Here is a 7,519-nt window from a genome sequence, read left to right on the forward strand (position 1 = left end):
CTATAAGAACATGTCAGGGACCGGCACAGAAAAGTGGACCATCAGAATACAGAGCAAAGGATACCAGGCAAGTGTCTCTGAGCAGAAATCAGGCATGAGCGTCTGGTGATTCTAAAGAAGTGAAGGGCCCCTTTTAATTGGAACCATTAAAAAGTTTTGGCTCATTTTTTTGATGCATAGGAAGTGTTAAGCAGGTGGTTGTAGATTTTAGTTTTTGTTTATGAAGAACGACTGGTTGCCGGGCGTGGTGGCGCACACTCAGGAGACAGAGGCGGGCAGATCTCTATGAGATCAAGGCCAGCCTGGTCTACATAGTTTTAGGCTAGCTGGGCCTAAAGGGAAATCCTGTCTCAAAAAAAAAATTATGCCATATTGACAACAGAAGTCAACCAAAGAGTCAGAAAGCATTATTTTGACCTGGGGCAGATATAGATACGATTATGTCCATTTCATGGACTGGCTAGGTAGGCTTTTACACACTATGATTATTCTCAGAGGTGAAGGCACAGTCTGTGGTGGAGCTGTGGTGGAGCTGTGGTGGGAAGCTTATTCCAGTTTCCACATTTCCACTTGAAGAGCATTGTGGTGGAGTGCACGGGGTTCAGTATTTGTGACACACCCTTGACTTGAACTCTGTATGACACAGAACGTTTTATCTGATCCGAGGCCTCTATGAACGCACCTAGAGGTGGGTAGAATTTAATTTTCCTTGGATCACTGAGCTGATTCCCCAGATGTGCTGGGCACAGAGTGCTGTTTCCCACAGGCTGCTCAGCCCAGGCAGATCCCTGGTTCTTCAGGGCAGGAGTGTCCATGCAGAGGGTGATGGAAAGGTTCCAGTTCTAGGCAAGAACTTAGACTTACAATTTTAGAGTCCGTCCCCCATTGTAATGTTGCAAGACTGTATATTCATTATGTCTACGGTTAGCCACTGATAGCTTTGTGGGGAAAAGAAAGTGTTAAACGCTGTTTTCTGGCTGCCAGTTTCCGTGGAATGGCACGGTCACACAGCAGCTGACAGACGCCAGTGTGACATGTGTCCACGGTGGTATGTGAGTCAGACATATCCGGCTGTCATGTGTTGTGGACAGCTCTTCCCATGTGCTGAATTTTATTAAATTACCGGAGATGCCTGAAACACAAATGCCTTTGTCATTTTAAAGCTTTTGTTTTGCTTTTAAGATAAAAGTGGTCTTTAGAAATAAGCATACTAAGTTTGGTCAGAATTTATTGTCATTTGAAAGCTGTTGTGACACAGCAATGATTAGATAAGTCTGTGGTTAGAAAGTGGTTGATCTGACTGATGTGTCATCCTGGTAACAGCTACAGAGGTGTCCTCAGCTTAGAGTGCTGCCGTCAGAAGGAGAAAAGAGGCCAGTGGTTTGAAAAGAGAATTTCCAGGCTCTGGGTTTACGTAAAAAAGAGCCAAGTTCTGAAAGTCAGTACAAGTGACCATTAGACTCATTATCTGATAGTTTAGAGTCAGGGGAATGGGGATCCACAGATTGAAGGAAGTCTGGGTCCTCTGGAGTCTAGCATAGATGAACTTCCAAAACTGTGTGTGGCTCAGGCCCAAGAAATTGGACACTAACTCAAACAATATCTTACCAACCAGAATATGGATGAGCTTTCACTAAATTTCAGAATAGTCAACTTTACAGTTGCAAGAGACTGAAGAATTCTTTAAAACCAGTTCTCAGTATTTTATTTAGTCTTCTCTTGGGAGCAACATTGGTTGGTTGTGGATGCATGCCATAGTTTCTGAAGTAACAATTTTCCCAAATTCCTGACCTTGTGTCTACCAAGAGCAGAGAGCATGAGTTTAGCTAGTGGACTAACAAATGCATTTTCTTTACATTTTTTAAAAATAAATAACTTATTGAGAATTTCATACATGCATATAAGGTATTTTGATGAAATCCATTTCTTTTCATTTTTAATCGTTTAATAAAGTAGACCTTCAGAACTCAGAATTCCTGAGATTCTTACACTGACAAATTTGGTTTCTTAGAAATTCTGAAGTTTAACCTTGACTCTTCCAAATGAAAGGTAAGTGAACTTGCCAAAATGTCCGCTTTCTGAGACTTATTTACTCCTTTGTGAAATGAAGACAAAAAGTATTTGTTTCTTTAAAAAATCCTCAAGTGTTGGAGAAATTTTTTAGAGCAGTACAATGATTTGACATTCTTAAGTAAAACAAGTTCTGAAACTGTGTTTCCAGCCACAGCAATGAAAATTAACACATTTATTATTTTTTTCTTAACTGTCATGACCACTGGGAGATTCAGCTAACATAAAATAGCTTCAAAAATTGATGCTGTCCCAGGGCATTACGATTAGGTTGCTTCTCTCTCAACTTAGGGGTTAGAATCACAGACTCTAGTCCCCCTAGGCAAAGGTTCCTGCTCTGTGTCCTGGTCAGAGATCATATCTCATGTTCCTCTTGCCTCAGGGATAACTGCACAAGCATTTATTAGAAATACCATGATATGGCCTTTTGGAGGTGTCTATGCCAGTAATTGAGTCTAACAGAAGTTATGAACTTGGATGGAGTATTTATGTCTGTCCTTAATGAAAACTGGTATTCTTTCTGAGTTTTGTTTTAGTGATTACACTCAAGCTATACCTTGAAGAACTAAGTGTGCATATTTTGCTCCAATTCTGACCCTCCTGCCACCAGGAACCTCCACCAAATTGAAATGGAGGCCAGGGAATAAAACTTTGTCTTCTTTCTCAGAGCCCTTGGCTGGTATTAGATTAGATTTCACAGTTACTGTCTATAATGCTTGAGGACATTGTATGTAGGGGAGAGAACAGAAACACAGTCCTCAACTCCTTCACGTCACAGTTTATCCTTTGGCCCGAGTGTTGGGAAATAAGAATCCTCATTTGAAGGAAACATATGGCCACATGGTAAGGGTCAGTGGCACTGTGGGAGGACAGCCTCTAAGTCAGTGCTAAGTCATGCTCCTTCCATTTTAAGTACAGATAATCCCTGATTTAGGACGGCTTGATGCACAATTTCCAAGTTTGAGAAAACCATATGCATCTATTACAAGCAAGCCATACATTAAACTTTAAATTCTGTTGTTTTCTTAAGCTAGCGCTATGAGGGGCCATTTGTAAAGGTTCAAATTCTCTGCTTAGTAAGAAAGCAAACAAATTAAATGCTTAGGTTCCTAAGATCTACAGTGCAATAGATATTTTGAGAAAGAGACAGACCTCATATACATAATTTTTACTGCAGCATAGTGTTATGTGTTCTATTTTTGGTTGTTAAACTCTTCCCAAGCCTAATCTGTAAAATTAGATTTTACCATAGGTATGTGTGTGTGCTGGTTATCTTTTGTCAAGCTGACAGAATCTACTGCCACTCGGGAAGACAGAATCTCGATTGAAGAATTGCCTCCAGAATGGTCTGTGCAATCTCTTAATTGCTAATTGATGTGGGAGGGCCCAGTCCACTGTGGGCAGCACCATCCCTGGGCAGGTGGGCCCGGGCTGTATAAGAAAAGCAGCTGAGCAAGCCAGGCAGAGCGAGCCAGTGAGCGGCGTTCCTCTGTGGTCTCTGCTTCAGTTCCCACCTCCAGGTTCCTGCTTGCTTAAGTTCCTGCCTTAGTTTCCCTCAATGAAGGACTATATCCTATAAGCCAAACAAACCCTTTCCTCCCCAAGTTACTTTTGGTCATGGTGTTTTATCATAGCAACAGAAAGCAAACTAGAACAGTATGTATAAGTAAAAACTGCACACATGGTTCTATGGCTCCAGGCATGCATTCTTGGGGTTCTTGGAACACATCCTGTCAAGAACGAGGGTGGCCAGAGAACTAGACCAAGGGGTTCTTCATTGGAGGATCCTGAGCTAACCTGGCCTCCTCTCAGAACCATTCATTGTGAGATACTTGAAGTGTGTCAGGATGATGGGGCTCAAACTAGTGGTGAAGGTGTTGTAGACCAAGCAGCCCAGGTACAGTGCTTTACCCTTCTGCCCACTGGAAGGGCCCCACATTTCTAGGCCTGGGTCTTGGAAGCACAAAGACTTCATGTAAGTCCATTTTCATGTAATCCCCTCCCTTAAGTTGAACCTGGACAAATGATTTAGTAGCATTTTTAACCGGTTACTCAGGCAATCTTGCTTTGTGCCTGTGCCGGAAGTCTGCTCCAGAGTTCTGGCATGAGAACACCATTCCCTGCTCTGTGCTGAGAAGGACCAAGGACACTGGAGCAAGGACAGCCCCCAGGTCACTGCTCTGTCACAGAGGCTGGGGTTCTGCCGCTAGACTTCCTGTAGCTGTGGGTGACAGTGCAGGACCTGCTGCCAGCGTGACTGCAGCTGCTGATTACAAAGCCGCAGCTCATAGGCCAGTCATTTTGTCTGGATATGTCTATAAAGGCCAGGAACGCCAGTCCATAGAAAATACAGGAAATTTTAAAAGATCAAGAGCAGCCGACCATAAAATCCATTTTGGGATGTTTTTAGCAAAACAATTAAGGATCTAGCACTTTCCGGGGCTGAGGACCAAAATGGAATATGAGTGGCAGCCAACTTCACCTCTTCCATCTTGCACGTATGCTCTGAACCATGAAGGCTGATCTAAATATAACACCCAGAGCTCACAGGACTGGCACTTTTGTTGTTTACCTTGGTAGACTCTGGGCTTTTGCAAAGCATCTTTACTAGAGCCGAGAATTTCCAATCATTTGTATTTATAGAGTCCTTTATTCTGAAGATGTTGAAGTGCCTATTCCTATTCCTGACAACTAAATCAGGGGTCCTCTCAGAGGGTGAGGTGACTGGAGGTGACTTATAAACAGAGAGGGAGGAGGAGAGAAGGCCAAGCTTCTGGTAATTTCCAGCAAGGCCTGCTCCAATGCTGTGACACTTCCTTAGAAAGAGTAACCCCTTTGTAATAATTGCCGTGTGGGCAGTGTTCCCTCAGGGTCCATGTACTAAAGGGTGACCCTGCTGGGAGGTTGTGCAGTCTTTGGGAGATGGGCTTAGTGATCAGTCTCCAGGTTCTTGGGGGCGTGCCCTCGAAAGGGGTTGTGGGACTGCGGCCTCTTTCTTTTTGCTCTGGTTTGAGATGACACTGCACGTTTCAACATGTATTCCCTCTGTAACGTGCCAGTCTTGAACTTTAAAATTATGAGCTGGAGAGGTGGCTCAGCAGTTAAGAGCACTGGCTGCTCTTGCAGAGGACCTGGGTTAAGTTCCTAGCACCCCCATGACAGCTAACAACCATCTATATCTCTAGTGACAGGGAAGCCAATGCCCTCTTTTGGCCTCTGTGGGCATTACTTGTATGGGTGCACTTACATACCCTAAGGTAAGACACTCGTACACATAAAAAAATCAGAATTGTGAACCTGATAAACCTTTTCTCTTTTTAAGTTAGTTGTCTGTAGTATGTCATTGTAGTAACACGAAGCTGACTAGTGCATCCTCCCTGTTTCTGGGCTGCTGTCCCCATTTAAGCCTAGTCAGACCTCCTGGCCCATGTGCATGTCCGTGGTAGGAGTGGACTTGAGCCACCGTCTGCTGACGAGTGCTCCTTCACTGCTTTCTGAGGACACTGCTGGTTGCAATCTTTTGTCCTTTCTTCCAGCCACACTGCACCTGTATCTGTCTCTACAGCTTGGTCCCAGGGGAACAGGACGTCACGCTTGTGTCCTTTCCATAGTCCTAGTGACATAATGGAGCATTTACCAGAGCCAGTCAGGAGAGTGTAGCCCTCATACTGACCCAAACTCCAAGGGGGCAATGACTCCAGAGCAATGGATCAGCCCTGACAGACTGAAGGCCGCGGCTGTGCTGCGCGCCCCTGGAAGCCTTTTTTTTCTGCTGCTGCAGTGAATTCACTTGAGTCACGCTACAACATTGTACAGAGAATTGTGAATTGTAACTTAGAAACCACAAAAAATATCCCCTCCAAAAATTGGAATAGCATCCTAGGCATGGGATGATTATGATGGGTCAGATTTTCCTCACTGGGGTGGCCAAATGATTGGCATCGACCTAAAATCAGGCTGGCAGCCAGGGGAATGCTGACCTCCTCAGAGGCCATCACATTTCACCTGTATACCACAGCATTTCCCTCACAAAAGCCTTCATGTGGTTGGTTTTAAGTAAGATGAGAGTTGGATGAATCACCCAAGGCATCATCCCAATCTATTCTCCCAAGCTAGCTCAGAGGGCTAAGTTCCTGCATCCTGACACCTCCTGTTGGGACGCCCAGCATCACAAGGCAGGTGTATCTAGTCTTGCAGGCTACAGTGAAATTTCTCAGGCATCTTGTGATCTAACTTTACATAAACTGCCCCTGATGTGCTATATGGCTGTGTGTCCTGCTCAGAAAGGAGGAGATGCTGCAAAGGCTGGAGACAGAAGTGGGACCCAGGGAAGAAACAGCCAGTCTAGGGAAGACAGGGAGGGAGATGGGGTGAAGGACCAGGTCAGGGATTTTGACACCCATCCTTCCTCAGAGCCATAGAAACAGCACAGAATAACAGAAGCAGACCACTGGAGCCCAGGAGTTCACCTTCATTTGTGCTATGCTGCTGCTGCCTTATTTAATCACACGATAAAAACTGAGCAGTTTATTAAGCCTCTCGAGCCTCAGTTTTGTCATGCAGATGTCAGTTAAAATACCCACGTTGGACTAGGGAGATGGTTCAGTGAGTAAAGTACTGGCTGTGCAAGCATAAGGCAGGGAGTTCCCATCCCAAAGTACCCACATAAATGCTGGGTGGCCTGCCTACGATTCCGGCCAGAGACAGGGTTCCCAGCAAGCTGGCCAGCTAGACTAGACTATCAGCCAGCTCTGGATTCAACTGAGACACTTTGCTTCATGAATAAAGCGGAGAATGATTGAGGAAGACTCCCCACTTCAGCTTTGGGCACACACACACACACACACATATACATGCAAACATGCATATACACGTGCACACATACTGCTCACATAGACACGTATGAAAAAACAGAAAGTGCATATGTTGTTAGCACAGAGTAAATTTAATGAGAGAAATATGTACATAAAGAATAGCATAAATGTTGTGAAATTAACTGGGATGATGATGATGATGATGATGATGATGATGATGATGATTACTTATTTTTACTTGTGCTCCAGATTTTGAGCACTTGGCATTTGGTCCCCAGTCAGTGGTGCTGTTTGGGGAGGGTCATAGAATCTTTAGCAGGTGTGGCCATGCTGGAGGAAGCATGTCACAGGGGGTGGGCTTTGAGGGTTCATAACCATGTCCCATTTCCAGTTTCTGGCCCTGCTTGCTGTGCCTGCTTGAAGACATGAGCTGCCTCTTGTCATGCCTCCCCCACCATGATGGACTTTTATTTCTCTGGAACAATAAACACAACAAATCCTTACTTCTGTAAGTTACCTTGGTCATGGCATTTTAACACAGTAGCAGAAAAGTAACTAATACACCTATAAACCTTTTTTCCTTAATTTTAAGTTAGTATATGAATTAGTAAGGCTACATTGTGTGTTTTTCATAT

Source organism: Nannospalax galili, unplaced genomic scaffold (genome assembly GCF_000622305.1).
Source record: "Nannospalax galili isolate Female #2095 unplaced genomic scaffold, S.galili_v1.0 scaffold643, whole genome shotgun sequence".
NCBI classification, from domain to species: Eukaryota; Metazoa; Chordata; class Mammalia; order Rodentia; family Spalacidae; genus Nannospalax; species Nannospalax galili.